General features: G+C 44.5%; 1 pseudogene; it reads right to left on the reverse strand.

Annotated features, from left to right (window-relative positions):
• Positions 1 to 21,898: 21,898 nt before the first annotated feature.
• Positions 21,899 to 22,016, reverse strand: LOC124569493 (annotated as a pseudogene).
• Between the last annotated feature and the right edge of the window lie 662 nt (positions 22,017 to 22,678).

A 22,678-nucleotide genomic window follows, 5' to 3' on the forward strand; every position in this document is an offset into this window, starting at 1 on the left:
GTCTCCACAGTACATCGATGTTGTCGCCAGTGGTCGGCGGAAGGTGCACGTGCCCGTCGACCTGGGACCGGACCGCAGCGACGCACGGATGCACGCCAAGACAGTAGGATCCTACGCAGTGCCGTAGGGGACCGCACCGCCACTTCCCAGCAAATTAGGGACACTGTTGCTCCTGGGGTATCGGCGAGGACCATTCGCAACCGTCTCCATGAAGCTGGGCTACGGTCCCGCACACCGTTAGGCCGTCTTCCGCTCACGCCCCAACATCGTGCAGCCCGCCTCCAGTGGTGTCGCGACAGGCGTGAATGGAGGGACGAATGGAGACGTGTCGTCTTCAGCGATGAGAGTCGCTTCTGCCTTGGTGCCAATGATGGTCGTATGCGTGTTTGGCGCCGTGCAGGTGAGCGCCACAATCAGGACTGCATACGACCGAGGCACACAGGGCCAACACCCGGCATCATGGTGTGGGGAGCGATCTCCTACACTGGCCGTACACCACCGGTGATCGTCGAGGGGACACTGAATAGTGCACGGTACATCCAAACCGTCATCGAACCCATCGTTCTACCATTCCTAGACCGGCAAGGGAACTTGCTGTTCCAACAGGACAATGCACGTCCGCATGTATCCCGTGCCACCCAACGTGCTCTAGAAGGTGTAAGTCAACTACCCTGGCCAGCAAGGTCTTCGGATCTGTCCCCCATTGAGCATGTTTGGGACTGGATGAAGCGTCGTCTCACGCGGTCTGCACGTCCAGCACAAACGCTGGTCCAACTGAGGCGCCAGGTGGAAATGGCATGGCAAGCCGTTCCACAGGACTACATCCAGCATCTCTACGATCGTCTCCATGGGAGAATAGCAGCCTGCATTGCTGCGAAAGGTGGATATACACTGTACTAGTGCCTACATTGTGCATGCTCTGTTGCCTGTGTTTATGTGCCTGTGGTTCTGTCAGTGTGATCATGTGATGTATCTGACCCCAGGAATGTGTCAATAAAGTTTCCCCTTCCTGGGACAATGAATTCACGGTGTTCTTATTTCAATTTCCAGGAGTGTAGAACTGACATGTGATTACATTTTGCCGCGCGGAATTAGCCGAGCGGTCAGCCGGCACGGTAACTCAGCGTGTTCGGTCAGAGGGTTAGCTGCCCTCTGTAATAAAAACACTGAGTTAATGGATCAATGACGAACTGAAACGGGTGTCTTGCGACGTCCGCCTCGAGCAAATACAACGATCAAAAACGAACGAAATGAGATTAATAATAAAAAAAACCGGCCTAAAGCGCTGCAGTCATGGACTGTGCGGTTGATCTCGGCGGAGCTTCGAGTCCTCCCTCGGGCATGGGTGTGTGTGTTTGTCCTTAGGACAATTTAGGTTAAGTAGTGTGTTAACTTAAGGACTGATGACCTTAGCAGCTAAGTCCCACAAGATTTCACACGCACAGGAACATTTTTTTAATTACATTTTCACGCAATTTTGGTGCATAGATCCGGAGAAATCAATACCCAGAACAACCACCTCTGGCCGTAATAACGGCCTTGATACGCCTGGGAATTGAGTCAAACAGAGTTTGGATGGCGTGTACAGGTACAGCTGCCCATGCAGCTTCAACACGATACCACAGTTCATCAAGAGTAGTGACTGGCATATTGTGACGAGTCAGTTGCCCGGCCACCACTGACCTGACGTTTTCAATTGGTGAGACATCTGGAGAATGTGCTGGCCAGGGCAGCAGTCGAACATTTTATGTGCCCAGAAAGGCCTGTACAGGACATGTAACTTGCGGTCGTGCATTATCCTGCTGAAATATAGGGTTCCGCAGGGATCGAATGAAGGGTAGAGCCACGGGTCGAAACACATATGAAATGTAATGTCCACTGTTCAAAGTGCCGTCAATGCGAATAACAGGCGATCGAGACGTGTAACCAATGGCACCCCATACTATCACGCCAGGTGATACGCCAGTATGGCGATGACGAATACACGCTTCCAATGTGCGTTCACTGCGATGTCGCAAAACACGAACGCGACCATCATGATGCTGTAAACAGAATCTGGATTCATCCTTAAAAATGACCTTTTGCCATTCGTGCACCCAGGTTCGTCGTTGAGTACACCATCGCAGGCGCTCCTGTCTGATGCATCGTCATGGGTAACGGTAGCCATGGTCTCGGAGCCGATAGTCTATGCTGCTGCAAACGTCGTCGAACTGTTCGTGCAGATGGTTGTTGTCTTGCAAACGTCCCCATCTGTTGACTCAGGGACCGAGACGTGGCTGCACGGTCCGTTACAGCCATGCGGATAAGATGCCTGTCATCTCGACTGCTAGTGATACGAGGCCGTTGGGATCCAGCACGGCGTTCCGTATTACCCTCATGAACCCACCGATTCCATATTCTTCTAACAGTCATTGGATCTCGACCAAAGCGAGCAGCAATGTCTCGATAGGATAAACCGCAATCGCGATAGGCAACAATCCGACCTTTATCAAAGTCGGAAACGTGATGGTACGCATTTCTCCTCCTTACACGAGGCATCACAACAACGTTTCACCAGGCAACGCCGGTCAACTGCTGTTTGTGTATGAGAAATCGGTTGGAAACTTTCCTCATGTCAGCACGTTGTAGGTGTCGCCACCGGCGCCAGCCTTGTGTGAATGCTCTGAAAAGCCAATCATTTTCATATCTCAGCATCTTCTTCCTGTCGGTTAAATTTCGCGTCTGTAGCACGTCATCTTCGCGGTGTAGCAATTTTAATGGTCAGTAGTGTATAAAGGGCTTACGATGTGCTTGGTGCACAATACGGCGATCTACTCTTGTGGTGGTTGGACGTGGTCGACCGGAACCTTCAGGATGAGTATGCCTGCCCTTTCATTCCCATTCAGTCCTACAGTCCCTGGCCAAATTATTAGACACACTGCACATTTTTAATGTTACCTCTAATAATTACTTGTTGAGTACTGTATTTAATGCGATTAATCGGAAAATTTATGATAGTTATTCAGGACGCTTACTACCTTGTTGAATTTTGTATCTGTTGTTGCTACATGACATTGGATTGTTGACTAATTGTAGGTATCAATGTGCAGAAAACAGCGTACAGGAAAGGACCTGTTCTGTGGCGTTCTCACGTGTAACTAGTGTAATACTTTGTTCGCTTTGATTATCAATTTCGTAATATCGACATCACAATTGATTGTTTAATAGCCAAATATTACTAATTGTGACCTTTAAAAATGGGTAAAAGAGGTGACATTTCACCACATAAAAAAGCTGATAAAATGTCAGCTGGATGTGGCTAATGTGAATGCATCTGAATGCACTGTTCGCAGAAAGTTGAAGGATATTGATATCAAGGCCTGTCGAGCCACTAGAAAAGTTAACAGCCACAACAAAAGCAAAGCGTCTGCAGTGGTGTAAACAATGGTGTAATCAGTATGTGGATTTCCGGAGATCGATAATTTAACTTTAAAATTATTATTAACGATATGATATAATCTATGTACATTTATTCATAGTATATTAATTATGTTTCTTAATTTTTACAAATATGCTTCAGCGATGAAAGCACGTTTGAAATATTAACTAAAAAATCTTTGTATGTACGCCGTCGAACAGGAGAAAAATTTCATCCCGACTGCATTATTCAGAATGAGCTCTGAATGAGCATTTTTCCCTAAACAGGATTAGTTGCTCATCAACCGTTAGGTGGCTGCAGAGTTTTGACAGTGATAAGTAAAAGAATCTCATACTTCTCTTCCCTTGTACGTGCCAGCTTGTCATGCATTTTTCTGAAGGCGAGTATTTCCAACATCGTGATATATAAAACATCAAAGAGCATAAAGAGTTCGAAAACTATTATGAGATAAAGAATCGTGAAAACTGATGTTTTGATACAGTAATCATTGCTCGACAGCATGCTGAAAGGCTCCTTCGGAGAATTCAGAGCACCCATTACAAGCAGCACTCCAACAAACGAATACATATCTTAAACAGCAAACATATTGGGATATACTTCTTCATTATTTCTTAATTTCCATACCTCTGTATTTCTTTGCGCACCGAGTATTTTTCGAATGAATCAAGTTTGTGTAATTTGTAATTCAATACTAAACATTCACTTGCATAGAGACATTCTGGTTTTACTGCTGTGTTGTAGTGCTGTATTTTCAATTTTGTTGCAAATGTTCTCTATTTTACGTACTCTTTCGTCTACAGCGAATTTTCTAAGCCATTTTCTTGAATCATTTTCCCTAAATATTTAAATTTATTAACTCTTTTTATCTGTCCAATATCTATTTCTGGAGCATCTTTGTGTTTATTATAAATTTTGTTTCTTCTACAGAAATTCTTAAACCTGTTTTGTTGACTATTTCTTCTAAGAGATTGATTTGTATTTCTGAATTTGTTAGGTTTTCAAAAAGAATGGCAAAATCATCTGTAAATGCTAGACAATGGATTTCAGTACCTTTGTTCTTAGTCCCCAGTCTTACTGATGGTAACTTTTGTTCTTTTAGTTTTTGTTTCCATCCTCTTATTATTTTCTCTAGGACACAATTGAAGAGAAATGGAGACAGGCCGTCACCTTGCCTTACACCTGCTTTTACTTCGAATGCTTTAGATACTTCATCCCAAAATTTTTGTTTTGGTGTCTATGAATGTTTTCTGAATAAAGTTTGCTAGTTTACATTTAATGCCAAATTTTCGGATCACTTTATCTAGTGTTTCCGTATCAACTGAATCAAATGTCTTTTTAAAATCTATAAATATTACAACTATGTCTTTAGCGTTTGTGAGACTTTGATGGAGTATGGACTTTAGGTTGAAAATCTGTTCTGAGCAAAATCTGTTCTTTCTAAATCCACTCTGTTATTCTGCCACATGGCTATCATGGTTGTTTCTACCTTGTTTAGTATTATTGTTAAAAATACACTCCTGGAAATGGAAAAAAGAACACATTGACACCGGTGTGTCAGACCCACCATACTTGCTCTGGACACTGCGAGAGGGCTGTACAAGCAATGATCACACGCACGGCACAGCGGACACACCAGGAACCGCGGTGTTGGCCGTCGAATGGCGCTAGCTGCGCAGCATTTGTACACCGCCGCCGTCAGTGTCAGCTAGTTTGCCGTGGCATACGGAGCTCCATCGCAGTCTTTAACACTGGTAGCATGCCGCGACAGCGTGGACGTGAACCGTATGTGCAGTTGACGGACTTTGAGCGAGGGCGTATAGTGGGCATGCGGGAGGCCGGGTGGACGTACGGCCGAATTGCTCAACACGTGGGGCGTGAGGTCTCCAGAGTACATCGATGTTGTCGCCAGTGGTCGGCGGAAGGTGCACGTGCCCGTCGACCTGGGACCGGACCGCAGCGACGCACGGATGCACGCCAAGACCGTAGGATCCTACGCAGTGCCGTAGGGGACCGCACCGCCACTTCCCAGCAAATTAGGGACACTGTCGCTTCTGAGGTATCGGCGAGGACCATTCGCAACCGTCTCCATGAAGCTGGGCTACGGTCCCGCACACCGTTAGGCCGTCTTCCGCTCACGCCCCAACATCGTGCAGCCCGCCTCCAGTGGTGTCGCGACAGGCGTGAATGGAGGGACGAATGGAGACGTGTCGTCTTCAGCGATGAAAGTCGCTTCTGCCTTGGTGCCAATGATGGTCGTATGCGTGTTTGGCGCCGTGCAGGTGAGCGCCACAATCAGGACTGCATACGACCGAGGCACACAGGGCGAACACCGGGCATCATGGTGTGGGGAGCGATCTCCTACACTGGCCGTACACCACTAGTGATCGTCGAGGGGACAATGAATAGTGCACGGTACATCCAAACCGTCATCGAACCCATCGTTCTACCATTCCTAGACCGGAAAGGGAACTTGCTATTCCAACAGGACAATGCACGTCCGCATGTATCCCGTGCCACCCAACGTGCTCTAGAAGGTGTAAGTCAACTACCCTGGCCAGCAAGATCTCCGGATCTGTCCCCCATTGAGCATGTTTGGGACTGGATGAAGCGTCGTCTCACGCGGTCTGCACGTCCAGCACGAACGCTGGTCCAACTGAGGCGCCAGGTGGAAATGGCATGGCAAGCCGTTCCACAGGACTACATCCAGCATCTCTACGATCGTCTCCATGGGAGAATAGCAGCCTGCATTGCTGCGAAAGGTGGATATACACTGTACTAGTGCCGACATTGTGCATGCTCTGTTGCCTGTGTCTATGTGCCTGTGGTTCTGTCAGTGTGATCATGTGATGTATCTGACCCCAGCAATGTGTCAATAAAGTTTCCCCTTCCTGGGACAATGAATTCACGGTGTTCTTATTTCAATTTCCAGGAGTGTATTTTATAACCGTCTGGCAACAGAGATATACCTCTGTAGTTGTTGACATCATGCTTATCACCCTTATTGTGCAAAGGATGGATAAGAGCCATTTACAGTTTTCTGGAATCTTTTCAGTTTCCCATGTTTCTCCAAACATGATCTGAAGGTTAGTTATAATTTTTGCTTGAGACCATTTTATAAGTCCAGCTGTAATACAGTATTCTCCTCTGGGTTTGTTGTTTTTCAGGGTATTTATTGCTTTTTTAATTTCTTCAGCTGTAGGCGGTGGATCTGCTTCTATGTTTTCATGAAGATCTGGAAATTCTAGCTTACAGTTCAGTTCTTCACAGTTCAAGAGTTGTTCAAAGTAATTTCTTAGAAGTTCACAGTTCTGGTATTGTTTAGGCCTATTTTACTATTTTCATCTCTGAAGCAAATACCTGGAGCTTGGTAGCTCTTTAGATAATTTTTAAACATCTGATAGAAACTCCGGGAGTTATTTTTAACAAAACTGTTTTGTATGGTCAGAAGCTGTGACTTTTCAAAGAGTTTAGCACTCTTTACTATTTTTGCTGTTTCTTTCCTTTGCATTTTAAATTCATCAAAGTGCTCTGTTTTCCCAAAACAATTCCATAGCTTCATTTTAATTTTAATCAGGTAATGATCAGAGTTAAATTTCCTGTTTTATGTTACTTTTACATTCATGATTTCTTGAATATTGCTTTGAGAAATAGCCACGTGATCTAATGGGGAGTCCCCTAGTATTACATTTGTCTTTAAGGCACTTAAACTGTTTATCACACTGTTTGATTTTCTTCGCAATTTTTTGAAGGAAGTTGACGTTAACTTCAACTAAAAAGTTTTAAAAAGATTAATTAGTCTTGTACATTTTTTCGTTCTTTCATGGTCTGGATATTCTCCTACTGTTCTCGAAAAATTTTTTCCCTCCCTATTTGTGCATTAGGATCCCCTAGTAGTATCACAACGCTTTATTTTGGAATTTTGATATTTCGTCTTTCAAAAGTTCCCAAAATCCTTCCACTTTGCCCGGATTTTTCTTATTGTCATCATTAATTGAGGCATGGAAATTAACAAAGGTACACTGTTAATTTTTGCATTTTACTTTGAGAAGAGAGAGTATTCTGAATTGGATTTGAATTTTTATGAATATAGAAGGCGGTACCAGGTACTGCCATATCTTTTATAATTTTTTTGAAGGTTTACCTTTGAAAATTATTTGATGTTTATTTTCTGTAACGTTTTCGTCCATAAATCTTGCTTCTTGTCGTACCAAAATTTGTATTTCAGGCGTACGTAAGAGAATTTCTAGTTCTTTCCGATTACGGATTTTTGTAATGAGTTTATATTCAAGGTGCCTGCAAAGAATTTCCTTTTGAACTTGAGTTTTGAAGGATACCAAGGATGCTTCGACTCATCCTTACTGCGGATGTTGGGACTCTCCAGAACCCAAGGTTCTGATGCACTGCATAAAGCAATGGTGGAATCCTCTTTCGAGTAATCACCTGCGGCAGCGCTTACTTTTAGCGAACTTTCCATTCTGCAACTGAAATTGTACATTGTACATGGTAGGAAATAGATTTCTGGATAAGATCGGAATGTCAGTCCCGAATGATTATTTTTGATGGTTTTCTCCATTAGGTTTTTCCGCTCCCTCTGACTATGGAAGCTAGGATTTCTGTTCCTCCTTCGAGACCGTTGACCGGGTTTCGTCCGTAACCCTAGGCAGGGTGCTACAATACGGAGCCAGATCGACTCAGGCTTTTTACGAGGTGCTACTCGTCTCCTTCTTCCTTCCTCATCACTTGCGAGATGAGACCCCGGGTTTGAGACAGGCAGTGGCGGAGCTTTTTCTTCCTTCTTTTTTTGACTGTTGGCTCTTAGTTTGTTTTGCGTGTTCTGTGTTATTCGCTACGTTATTTCATTCGAGTCACATCTCTAAAGTGCGTCTCAAGTGTCAGTCTGCAAGTGTTGAGACGCTCTTCCGCTTCGACCATCTGAGCAAGCTCCCCAGTCAGAACCCAATTTCTATATGTCAGCGTTATGTCTGCGTCCTATACTCGACGACTTCCAATAATGAGTGCTGAACTAAAGGAGTAAATTAATACAGGAGTAAATTTTTCGTTTACCCTAACTGCTGGAGAGCAACATATAAGCAGGGATGAGTGAAAGTATCGATGTATCAAAATATCGACATTTCCATAATAATATCGATGTACGAGGGCTATTCGGAAAGTAAGGTCCGATCGGTCGCGAAATGGAAACGACTATGACAATCCGATAAAGCTTTGCACAGATGTGTTGGGTAGTGTCTCTAGTATAACCCCAGTGACCATCACGTCGCTCTTCCCATTTCTGAGCTCGCAGTGAGTGCGTAAAGATGTCTAGAAAATAGTGTCTGCCGCCAAGTACGAGGGCCTGGTGAGAAATTTCGCCTGAAGCTATGCAGCTAACATTACATAACTGTCGTGCTGTTTCTTCTTCAAGACCATTCTCCGCCGCATTCTGCAGGGGCAATGAAGATGCTCCTGCATCGTTGTCAATTGGAAATGTTTGACTACCCACAATACAGCCCGTAATTGTCTTCCTCTGAGTTTCATCTCTGGTCACATGAACCGCTGGCTATGAAGACAACATTTTGGCACAAGACAACGAGCCGTAGGCCAGCGTAGAGAAGTGGCGGAAAGCACTGGCGGCTGCCTTCTATAGCGAGGGTATTGGAAAGTTGGTACAACGCTACGATACACGTCTAAGTCGGATCGGCGACTATGGAGATAAGTAGCTGCAAGGTGTATCTAACTGTTGCAAATAAAACATTTTAGATTTTTACCGTGGTTTCCATTTCCCGACCTATCGGACCTTACTTTTCGAATAGCCCTCGTATGTAGCCAACTTATAGATTATCGATATGTCAATTAATTGTTATTAAATACTGAGTGTCGAAAGTAATATATTTTATTGTCTGTATTTTCTTGAGTCGTAGGCACTATAGTTCTCACCGGCAAATTTCTTGCCCATTCCAGCTACTAGATTTGAGCTTGAATGTGTCTGCACTGCATATCCATGACAGTTGGTTACTTCTATGTGTCATTTCTACCACTGCAAATGATAGGTACGAGGTACAAACGAACACGTTTACTGACAGCATTGTAAGAGAACTGTGGAAATTACCACGCCCTGCTCCCAAGTATGAGGCAGTTTGCGCACTCTACTTATCCCGTGAGTGTCTGGATCAAGAAAAGATAGACACACTGTAAAAGTAACGTAGCCTCAGCACAAAATTCACACGCGTTACTGCACTGGAATTCAACGGAAAATGGAATTCTGTTGTTTGAAATGTTTATGGTAAGTGAAATATTTCATGAGCATAGCACATATCAGAAGTGTTTCACTCCCCCTTCTGTCGCGTAGGGATGGGCCGAAAATATCGATACATAACAGGTCGATATTTTTGTCTCGATAGTAATGGTATCTTTTTTAGTATGTATCGATATTTTAAAAATTGCCCATCCTTACAGCAAAGACTATGCTATTGCGTTAGTAACGTAAGGAGGAAATAAACCAAACATTTATTCGTAAGTAGTAGTATGAGTGGAGTTAGAGAGTAAGATGTGATCTTGGGTTTCTGCGTGTTAAATATCGAATTCTATGGATTACCTGGACTACGAAGAATATATGGAGATGGAGAAAGAGGTAGACACCCCAAGAATGAGGGTTTTAATGAAGGGAACAGATCCATTGCTCATGTACAGCGACAATGATATCAAAGAGTTGTTTGAGTTTCATAAGGAATCTTTTGAGTCACTGCATGGTATGCTGGAGTCGTTACTGCAGCATGATTATGACAGGAACCTTGCTTTGTCTCCTAGGCTGCAACATCTTTATGACTGAGAATCTTTCGCACTGGTACTTGTCAAATCGTAATAGGGGATCTCATCAACATCCACCGTACTACGGTGTGATAAACAGTTTAAGTGCCTTAAAGCCACTGTATGTGTCCATGACTCAGAACCAAGAAAATATGATGAGGATGATAAGGTCCCATACTCCGAGGAGCGTAGGGGACGACGCGGGAAACCCGCACCGTCGTCCTAGGCAAGGTCCTAGCGGAGGTGGTTTTCCGTTGCCTTCCTCCGGGGAAGCGAGAACGCTACCGCAAGACCACGAGCTGCGGACCAAGGAAATATATCAAGGAACAAATGGTGGATTCCCGAATGTCATAGGGGCCGCAGATTATGTACGTATACCGATAGTTTGTCCTCCTGGAGCACAAGCAGAATAAAACAGAAATCGCAAGATTTTCTTTTCTATCAGTACCCAAACCATCTGTGATGTTAATATGAAGGTTTTCGAACGTGGTACGCCATCGGCCGGTTTCCACACGTGATGCACACATTTAGGAGTATAGTAGAGTTGCTGCAGAATTTGGAAATGGATAGTATGATGAGTTACTTGTTGGAGGTAGTGGATATGCTTTCGTCAGCCATTTTATAGCTCCTGTATTTCGGCCCCACACAGGAGCCGAAAAGCGCTACAATAGAGCTCATATTGCTACCAGATGTGTAATTGAGCGTACATTCGATGTATGGAAGAAATGTTTCCAAGTTCTCACTAAAACAATACGATATAAACAAAACAAGTGTGGGACTGTCACGGTGGCTGCTGCAGTTTTGCACATCTTCGAAAAAGAAGTTTAGGATGTGTTTCACCCTGATGCTATGGAGGTGAATCACATCGACCAGTATGTATTTTTTTCCCTGATTTTGTTCATTTTCGTTCGTTGCATCTGCTTGTGGCGGACGTCGCAAGACACCCGATTCCGTTCGTTGTTGATCCATTACCTCAGTTTTTTTATTACAGAAGGCAGATAACCCTCTGACCGAACACGCTGAGTTACCGTGCCGGCTAATCAGGTGTAGTCTGTAGTGTAGGAGCGAGCTCCACGTGGGATCTGAACTCGGACCCCACGGGGGTTCCCGGCATGTGCCACATGCCAGGGCAGAGGTGGAGGCTAGGGTTCGGAAGCCTGAAAATTCCAGCGCCGGCCGGGGATGGGCGCTGGAACGTTCCAGACCCCTTACCACTAGACCATTGAGGACACCTAGCCAGAAACGATGTTGCAGGCCAAGCTGTCAGAAGGTCTATCATATTTATTTATTTTAATTAAAATTTAATTTTCTAGTAAAATGACGTGTTAATGTAATGACTTTTCCTCCATAAATGAATATGTGTCACTGGATCGTTGCCACTGCTGTGAAATGTGACCCATTTTATTTATGTATAATTTTATAATTTGGTTTCTCTCTCTTTTTACTTTTTCTCTCTCTCTCTCTCTTACTTTTTGTTTTGCAATTAGGGAATCAACATTTTCATTTTATTTCTTACTTCAGTACATAAAGTTATAAAATAACAATGTTTTCATTATTTCTAAGAAAAATAAGATGTCTAGTTTTATAATTTTGCTAATAAAAATAAATTTTAGAATGTGGTAATTAGAAAAATTAAATGTACTGCTGCTGAAATAATGAACACAAATATTATATCTTGTGGAAAGCAAAAACATAGTAGGCCTCACCACTGGAAAGAATATCAAGCAAATAAAATATGTGTTATGCTATAAAACATATTCCTATTTCTATACAAAAACCTAAATTTCTCGAACACACAGCCGGAAGAACCGGAACTTGAAGTTTGCTCCATTTCGCTCTTGAACTTATTCATAACCCCTATTTTGAGGTTACGCTCTTCTTCCATGATTTCTCTTTGTCTCTCTATTAATAACAGTTTTCAGTTATATTCCTCTGTCACTAAATGCATTTTTATCGAATGAAACTCGCCTGCTTTTTCGAACAACTCCCTGTTCTTCTCTAGAGCTTTGTGTTCTCTGACTCTTTTCAAGGGCGCGTCTGCTGATAAAGCTCCCACCAGAGAACGTAATCCGCGGATCACGACTATAGGATACTCACCTTCAGCATCTATTTACTATTAAAATCAGTCTTGATCACTATTTATTTATTAAGGTGACCGGTTTCGACCACTGCTGTGGTCATCTTCGGACCATTGAGTAGGAACCTCTTTCTGCTGGAGAATCACTACAGTAGTGATTCTCCAGCAGAAAGAGGTTCCTACTCAATGGTCTGAAGATGACCACAGCACTAGTCGAAACCGGTCACCTTAACAAATAAATCGTTATCAAGACTGATTTTAATAGTAAATATTTGTAACAGATTGATCACTGTCACTCCCATAATGAATTCAAAAGTAATAAACCTTCAGCATCGATGTTGCTTGAAAGGACCACATTATCTTCTATTGTGTCGTTCCCGTTAACTCCAGTTTCCTCCTTAAAATTTTGTGGGACCATACCAAAAAACATTTGGCTTATTCGCCTATCTTCGTCTCAGCGACTTCACTGCCAGTTTGGAATTGTCCTCAACTAAATTTGGCTTTTATTTCCCTTGCTTTCGCTTTCACGTCTTTCCAAATTACTTAATTCTGCTGTTGCGATCTCTGTGTAAGAGCTTTTGCATTTATTAACCGTGCATTTTTTTCCCAAGCATCATTCTTCCGTTTTAGCATGTAGACATTGTGTTTTTTTTTTTTTTTTTTTTAAAGATTCAATAGTAGGTACATACTTTTTCATTATTTCAGCAGACTCCTCTTTTCCACTTTCTGGTATGTGTTTCGAACTTTTTTTTTCACCCTAAATTGTCCTTGGCTACCCCCACGTTGCTGTTATCCCGTATCTCAAGCGGATAAAAAAAAATTGTATATGATGCGTAAGATGCCTCTTAAGTTAACACGTGTCACTCATCAATAATAGACGGTGGTAGCTACAAATGGCGGGGTTAAGGACTGAACGGTAGATTCACAAACTAATAACGTGTTTATTTTTCATAATAGGCCGATCTTATTATTAATACAAGAGCACTTAGCTTCTTTAAATTTTGATAACCCTTTATAGCATAAATTACGCTGACTCGATATTATGAGCTTTCCAACTGTTATTAAAAGAGTATATTACTACGGAATTAGTTTATTAAAGTAGTCCAGACTAAAGAAATAAGAGTTACTGCAAGAGTACTTTGTATTAGTTTGGTGCTTGCCTCCCTAACTCTTGTATCAACCGAGATTTTGAGGAAAATACGTTTATTTACGAGTAAATGGAATAGTGCTATTTTTCAACGGTATTCAGCATTTCTTGCAAAACGCAATTCAGTTTTACTACGCTTGTTAATGTTGGCGTTGAAATTTTTCACAAAAGTATCTAAGAGGCAAGGCGGCCGGAACAACTGCGGCGATGTAAACACCGGCAAGAGAGGCTCTTACACCAGGCTGCGTCGTCATATGCAGCATAAAGATACGCCGAGGCTGCGAAGATAAACCGTGTTTCCTGTTGGTTTGTTGCTTCGTGACACCAGCAACTTTATATCTCGTCCGTAGGTCGTTTAGAAAGCACACTGAGTTCTGCAATCAGTAAAATGGGTACTCTTTTGGACATCTCGCTGAAACGAACATTACGCCACTAGAACTCCCATCTGAATACAATACGATATTGCAGTGCCTGTGCTGTTGAGAAGAGCGATGCAATGTTCTTTCAGTCATACTTCGAAAGAGAAATGCATCGTTCTTTTTAACAGCATAGGCACCGCAATATGGTATTTACCCGCCTGTATCAGGCAGCGACTTTCAATTAAAATGTCCTCCCCTGTACGGGAATTACATAATGTGTGTACGAGTACAGGCTGTGACGCAGGAACGACGACATTTGAAAGTTTGCCTCTGGCCGTGAGGCGTGTCTGGAGAGCCAAAGCTGCTGGCACGGTAGCTCATCGTGTGCGGTCAAAAGGCTGACTGCCCTCTGTGATAAAATTAAAAAAGAGTTTGAGTGAAAGAATCAACGATGAACTTGAACGTGTGTCATGTGACGTCCGACCCTATCAAACACAACGAACAGTAACGAATAAATGAAAAAAAACAACAACAACAAAAAGCGGTTAAGGCGACCGCTCGCGTAAAGCGGGAAATCTGGGTTCGGGTCCCGGTCTGGCATAAATTTTCATCGTCATTCCCTTATACAGCTGATGGTCATTCGTATTCGCAACTGCGTATACATTTCATGCAGCTGCATACAGCCAATTACGTACAGCATGTTGCATTAACCCCTAACACTTTGAATGTTCCTAGCTGTTTCACTGAAATTGATAGGAAATTGACTACAGTTGATTTGTACACGATTGATTTAAATGCAGCAGCAACCTGACAGAAAAATAATAGTCTTCTTAAAAAATTACAACTAGTTGCTGCAGCTTTCTGGGAAACAACTAAATCGCACGAACGAAAAAATGGCTGACATCGAAATAAGTGTCCAAGGAATAGAAAAGCAACTGAAATCACTCAACAGAGGAAAGTCCACTGGACCTGACGGGATACCAATTCGATTCTACACAGAGTACGCGAAAGAACGTGCTCCCCTTCCAACAGCCGTGGTCCGCAAGTCTCTAGAGGAACGGAAGGTTCCAAATGATTAGAAAATAGCACAGGTAGTCCCAGTTTTCAAGAAGGGTCGTCGAGCAGATGCTCAAAACTATAGGCCTATATCTCTGACATCGATCTGTTGTAGAATTTTAGAACATGTATTTTGCTCGCGTATCATGTCATTTCTGGAAACCCAGAATCTACTCTATAGGAATCAACATGGATTCCGGAAACAGCGATCGTGTGAGACCCAACTCGCTTTATTTGTTCATGAGACCCAGAAAATATTAGAGACAGGCTCCCAGGTAGATGCCATTTTCCTTGACTTCCGGAAAGTGTTCGATGCAGTTCCGCACTGTCGCCTGATAAACAAAGTAAGAGCCTACGGAATATCTGACCAGTTGTGTGGCTGGATTGAAGAGTTTTTAGCAAACAGAACACAGCATGTTGTTCTCAATGGAGAGACGTCTACAGACGTTAAAGTAACTTCTGGTGTGCCACAGGGGAGTGTTATGGGACCATTGCTTTTCACAATATATATAAATGACATAGTAGATAGTGTCGGAAGTTCCATGCGGCTTTTCGCGGATGATGCTGTAGTATACAGAGAAGTTGCAGCATTAGAAAATTGCAGCGAAATGCAGGAAGATCTGCAGCGGATAGGCACTTGGTGCAGGGAGTGGCAACTGACCCTTAACATAGACAAATGTAATGTATTGCGAATACATAGAAAGAAGGATCCTTTATTGTATGATTATATGATAGCGGAACAAACACTGGTAGCAGCTACTTCTGTAAAATATCTGGGAGTATGCGTACGGAACGATTTGAAGTGGAATGATCATATAAAATTAATTGTTGGTAAGGCGGGTGCCAGGTTGAGATTCATTGGGAGAGTTCCTAGAAAATGTAGTCCATCAACAAAGGAAGTGGCTTACAAAACACTCGTTCGACCTATACTTGAGTATTGCTCATCAGTGTGGGATCCGTATCAGGTCGTGTTGACAGAGGAGATAGAGAAGATCCAAAGAAGAGCGGCGCGTTTCGTCACAGCGGTATTTGGTAAGAGTGATATCGTTACGGAGATGTTTAGCAAACTCAAGTGACAGACTCTGCAAGAGAGGAGCTCTGCATCGCGGTGTAGCTTGCTGTCCAGGTTTCGAGACGGTGCGTTTCTGGATGAGGTATCGAATATATTGCTTCCCCCTACTTATACCTCCCGAAGAGATCACGAATGTAAAATAAGAGGGATTCGAGCGCGCACGGAGGCTTTCCGGCAATCGTTCTTCCCGCGAACCATACACGACTGGAACAGGAAAGGGAGGTAATGACAGTGGCACGTAAAGTGCCCTCCACCACACACCGTTGGGTGGCTTGCGGAGTATAAATGTAGATGTAGATGTAGAAACTATGTTCGTAACTCCGGGGGGAAAAGTAACGGTTCTTATGGTAACCCACCTAAATGTTCCAACGTAAAATGAACATCGTTTCAAGAGCCATCGAATGCCGTAAGAAAAGTATACTGTTCCACTAAAAGAAATGTTCTAGCTTCAATATGTCATTTGATAAAGGTGTTAATACAATTGAACAAATAACAACATGACGTGTGCCACAGTCATACACAGTCATCTGCCGCAAATCTCGTGGGCTACGCACGCTGTATGCAGAGTGGAGAAAACAACCTATCAGTAAAGTCGGAGCAGAGCGAAATTTTCCACATAACCTTAGGTCGGAAATATTTGACGAGGGCAATTATCTGCTAACACGATTTGTATGCTCGATATCCCATGTGCCCAACATCATCTAATATCAGCCAATCTAAAAATGCCTGAATCAGGCGAACCGCGTCATTGGTAAATAAATAATAATTACAACGCTGCAACGAAAACTGTTTCTTCCTTCGTCGTATGTTACTGGTTGCTGCACCCACCCCTCTACGTGTTGGAAAAAGTTTTGTGAAAGAAAGAAATCTACAATTAATAAACAAATGTAACTTTTTACGAACAAGAGATGACTTTTTTGACACTGCATTTACATAACTAGTAGCAAATCACTAATTAAGTTTTTCTTACTTAACATGATTACTTACAACCTTTATTTTCCAAAACAAGATCTCACGTTAGCGAATTTGATATTCCATTTGTCCATTTCCCACTCTTCATTTGGCTATAAAAATTATCTGACAATAATACATTATGTAATATCTAGGGAGTCCGGTTTTCGCTCCGCTCAAACGTTTAACCAAAGAGTCATGCAAAATTTAAGTTCCGTTTTCTATTGCAGCATTGTCTTAATTTACACCTATTAACCAACTGTACTTGGTGGCAGGAAAGAATAACAACATTTTAAAACAAGTAACCCTCCGATTTCATTATTAATGATACTACACCTTACAGTATCACATGACGACTATTTTACTGCAGTGCAGCTTATTACATTCACAGATTAATGGCTTTACGGTACTTTTAGCGTAGTTGGCTTAATAGCCAAGCTTTGTCCAGTAAACACAGCGGAAAATTTGCAAAAAAAGGAAGATTAGGTTTAACGTCCCGTCGACATCGAGGTCATTAGAGACGGAAGAAAATTCGTGTCTAACATAACCAGCATGGACAGGAATTCAAAAGCTATCTAGCTTTGACTGTTCAGCAGAAACCACTCTTTGCAGCAAATTTAATTAGTAACTGCGCTCTTTAACACAGCAGGTGTTAGCTGGGACAAGTTAATGTAAATGCACTCACTTCTGCACGCTCAACACTGATTGGCCGTACCTCCACAATGACGCGTTTCCGACGTACTGACCGAGCGCGGTGGCGCAGTGGTTAGCACACTGGACTCGCATTCGGGGGGACGACGGTTAAATCCCGTCTCCGGCCATCCTGATTTAGGTTTTCCGTGATTTCCCTAAATCGTTTCAGGTGAATGCCGAGATGGTTCCTTTGAAAGGGCACGGCTGATTTCCTTCCCAATCCTTCCCTAACCCGAGCTTGCGCTCCGTCTCTAATGACCTCGTTGTCGACGGGACGTTAAACACTAACCACCACCACCACCACCGACGTACTGTTATTTAGAGGATTTTCGTCATTTCATCGCCAGGTACTCTGCTGTGACATTATCACCAGGTTGTTTTTCTGCGCACTAACGTCAGAATCTCTGTGAGTTGCTCGTGAATTTATGTTGCATATAAAAAGGTCACAACGCCATGAAATGTAGGGAGGTCTGCGGAGGATCGACTTCTCGTGCTGGAAATGGCAGCTGACACTCAGCATTAACGGATGTAGCGTATAGCCCGTAAATAGGGAGAGAGATACATTGCTCTTGAATTACACGGTTGGTGATCAGTCACTGGAAACAATCACATCGGGTAAATACGGTGTGCGCCCAGACGGATTTGAAGTGACGCGACAACATGAGATGGGTAATCACCGACTCTTAATTACCATCTCGAGGGGATAATTAAAACTTTAACACCACTCATCGTACGTACTCCATTTTGTTAATGGGTCACGCCATTTTCATTTGGTTCCTCTAGCGACGTGCTGTGCTACTGTGGCGTGGAGATTTCAATGTGTACCAGGGCTGTAGACATGTACCTGCAAACAAACAGAGAAAAATTACGTAACTTTTTTTCTTGAGATATTAATGAAAAGTACGAGCGTTGGAACTTAAATAGTTGCAACTATTTATTCACAACCGATACAAAAGAGTTACATGTTTGCACCTGTTACTGTCCTTCAAAGTAGTTTCCAGCGTTGTGTAGAACCCGTTTCCAGCGATGTGGAAGGCGTAATATACCGTTAGCAGAGCCTGTTCTGTTGATGGTGCGAACGGAGCGGTCTAAAGTTATGGCGAGTCTCGTGTACCACTGTGATGGTGTTATCCTAACGCATTACGTTCCTTCACGGCAGACCGTCAGTGCACAGTATTACTGTTCGTTTTTGGAGCATCACCTGCGACTGGCTTTGCGAAAAAAGCGGCGACACTTTCTGCGCAACCCACCCATCATTTTGCACGACATTGCGCGGGCGCATACAGCACAAGCTGTAGCTGCTCTGTTCGGTCGATGGGACTGGGAAGTTCTGCACTATCCACCATACTCCCCGGACTTAAGTCCTTTTGACTTTTATCTGATTCCGAAGATGACGGAATCACTTCGTGACATTCGCTTCAGAACTGCTCCAGAGATTCGACAGGCAGTGGACCGCTCCATTCGCATCAATAGAACAGGCTCTGCTAACGGTATACTACGCCTTCTACATCGCTGGCAACGGGGTCTACACAACGCTGGTGACCACTTTGAAGGACAGTAACAGGTGCAAACATGTAACTCCGCCGGTCGTTGTGGCTGAGCGGTTCTAGGCGCTTCAGTCTGGAACCGCGTTGCTGCTACGGTTGCAGGATCGAATCCTGCCTCGGGCATGAATGTGTGTGATGTCCTTAGGTTAGTTAGGTTTAAGTAGTTCTAAGTCTAGGGGACTGATGACCTCAGATTTTAAGTCCCATAGTGCTTAGAGCCATTTGAACCATGTAACTCTTTTGTATCGGTTGTGAATAAATAGTTGCCACTATTTAAGTTCCAACCCTCGTATATAACGACCTTTTGCAGCGCGGATCGCTGCGAGATGTGCAGGAAGAGAGTCAGGGAGCTACTGGAAGATATCGGCAGGGATGTGGAACCATACCGACTCCAGTGCCTTGGCCATTGATGCTAGGTTTCTTGGCCGAGGATCCGTGGCGTAAACAGCCCGATCGAGGACGTCCCATAGATTCTCGACCGGGTTTAATTCCCGGGCGTTTGTTAGCCAGGGAAGTACGGTAAGCTCATCCTGTTGCTCTTCAAACTACGCTCGTACACCGCAACGCCCTGCTGGTAGACGCCATTGTGCTGAGAAAAAAACAAACTGCAGATAGGGGTGGACATGATCCCTCAAAGATAGATGCATACTTGTGTTGATCCGCTGTGCCCTCCAGAGCGACGAGATTGTTACGAAATCGTTCCCCATACCACAACGCTCTCTCCTCCGGCCTGGACCCTTCCGGCGATGGTTGCAGAGGGCTTGCTTTTAGAAGTTCTACGTCGATGGAGCATAAAACGCGATTCATCTGAAAAGGCCACATGTTGCCGCTCTGTGGACGTCCAGTTGCGCTTCTGACGTACAAATTGCAGCCTTCGTCGTCGATGAACAGCAGTCAGCACGGGTGCACAAACCAGGCACCAGCTGCAGAGGCCCATACACAGCCATTTACGTTGAACGGTCGTTGAGGAGACACTGTTGGTCGCTCCTTGGTTCATCAGGGCGGTAGGGTTGCTCAACAGTTGCACATCTGTTAGCCTGTACAGACGCCCGCAGCCGTCGGTCACCCTTGTCATCTGTGGCCTGTTGTGCACCATAGTTCCCTCCGCGCCGGTTTTTGATGTCCCCACTTTGCTATGCGCAGTATACGAGGTGCATTCAAGTTCTAAGGCCTCCGATTTTCTTTCTAATTAACTACTCACCCGAAATCGATGAAACTGGCGTACTTCTCGACGTAATCGCCCTGCAGACGTACACATTTTTCACAACGCTGACGCCATGATTCCATGGCAGCGGCAAAGGCTTCTTTAGGAGTCTGTTTTGACCACTGGAAAATCGCTGAGGCAATAGCAGCACGGCTGATGAATGTGCGGCCACGAAGAATGTCTTTCATTGTTGGAAAAAGCCAAAAGTCACTAGGAGCCTGGTCAGGTGAGTAGGGAGCATGAGGAATCACTTCAAAGTTGTTATCACGAAGAAACTGTTGCGTAACGTTAGCTTGATGTGTGGGTGCGTTGTCTTGGTGAAACAGCACACGCGCAGCCCTTTCCGGACGTTTTTGCTGCAGTGCAGGAAGGAATTTGTTCTTCAAAACATTTTCGTAGGATGCACCTGTTACTGTAGTGCCCTTTGGAGCGCAATGGGTAAGGATTACGCCCTCGCTGTCCCAGAACATGGACACCATCATTTTTCCAGCACTGGCGGTTACCCGAAATTTTTTTGGTGGCGGTGAATCTGTGTGCTTCCATTGAGCTGACTGGCGCTTTGTTTCTGGATTGAAAAATGGCATCCACGTCTCATCCATTGTCACAACCAACGAAAAGAAAGTCCCATTCCTGCTGTCGTTGCGCGTCAACATTGCTTGGCAACATGCCACACGGGCAGCCATGTGGTCGTCCGTCAGCATTCGTGGCACCCACCTGGATGACACTTTTCGCATTTTCAGGTCGTCATGCAGTATTGTGTGCACAGAACCCACAGAAATGCCAACTCTGGAGGCGATCTGTTCAACAGTCATTCGGCGATCCCCCAAAACAATTCTCTCCACTTTCTCGATGATGTCGTCAGACCGGCTTGTGCGAGCCCGAGGTTTTTTCGGCTTGTTGTCACACGATGTTCTGCCTTCATTAAACTGTCGCACCCACGAACGCACTTTCGACACATCCATAACTCCATCACCACATGTCTCCTTCAACTGTCGATGAATTTCAATTGGTTTCACACCACGCAAATTCAGAAAACGAATGATTGCACGCTGTTCAAGTAAGGAAAACGTCGCCATTTTAAGTATTTAAAACAGTTCTCATTCTCGCCGCTGGCGGTAAAATTCCATCTGCCGTACGGTGCTGCCATCTCTGGGACGTATTGACAATGAACGCAGCCTCAGTTTAAAACAATGCGCATGTTTCTATCTCTTTCCAGTCTGGAGAAAAAAAATCGGAGGCCTTAGAACTTGAATGCACCTCGTATTTTAACCACGGCGGCACGCAAACAGTTTACAGACTTAGCCGTTTCGGAAATGCTTCCAGCTTTGGCCCAAAAGCCTACTATCGTGCCCAGTTGGACGTCAGATAAGTACTCCGTCTTCAGGCCAGAAGTGGCCCATCGGGACCATCCAACCGCCGTGTCATCCTCAGCTGAGGACGCGGATGGGAGAGACATGTGGTCAGGACACCGCTCTCCCGGTCGTTATGATGGTTTTCTTTGACCGAAGCCGCTATTGTTCAGTCGAGTAGCTCCTCAATTGGCATCACGAGGCTGTGTGCACCCCGAAAATGGCAACAGCGCATGGCCGCCCGGATGCTCACCCATCCAAGTGCCGGCCACGCCCGACAGCGCTTAACTTCGGTGATCTGGCGGGAACTGGTGTATCCACTGCGGCAAGGCCGTTGCCGAATTTGGTACCGCTCGCCGCGGAATCTGAATCCGCGTCAGACGATATGGACGTCGAAGACACCTAGAGGTTTCTGCACCATCGCGCCATAAGCTGTGGCGGCGCGCGCCTCCTGGCCCGCTTTTAGTGTGAGGGCGCCACAGTGGAACACGTGGTCCCAGCGGCCAATAGCGGCACCCTCGATCATGGATTTAAGCGCCTGCCTCTCGCTCAGCCAGTCAATCTAATCTTGCGTACGTCTCTGGACATATCGCCTCGCCTTAGACAGCGTATTTACTTTCGTGTTCAGTTTACGATTGGACGTGGTTGTCTAGTTAGGTTTTCTTCTGACTCTGTTGTTTCGTCTTTGTTGTTGTTTGTTTCGTCCTTCGTTGGTCGTGTCCGTGCTCTTCCGTTTGTGTTGTCGTTCGCGGGCCGCGGGTCCCGCCGCGCTTTCCGTCACGTCAACCCCGCGACCGTTCCGGTCGCAGTTACAACACCGGACGTCAGATACAGCGCTTCATTTTCGCATTGCGACAACTACTGCACTGTCGTCCGCGTCCCCTCACACGCTTTATATGTCCACCAATGCTAGTGCTGCCCCTGCGGCCGTGAGTGTGTATTGCAAAATGGTTCAAATGGCTCTGAGCACTATGGGACTTAACTTCTGAGGTCATGAGCCC

The sequence above is a fragment of the Schistocerca americana genome, unplaced genomic scaffold (genome assembly GCF_021461395.2).
Source record: "Schistocerca americana isolate TAMUIC-IGC-003095 unplaced genomic scaffold, iqSchAmer2.1 HiC_scaffold_15, whole genome shotgun sequence".
Classification (NCBI taxonomy): domain Eukaryota; kingdom Metazoa; phylum Arthropoda; class Insecta; order Orthoptera; family Acrididae; genus Schistocerca; species Schistocerca americana.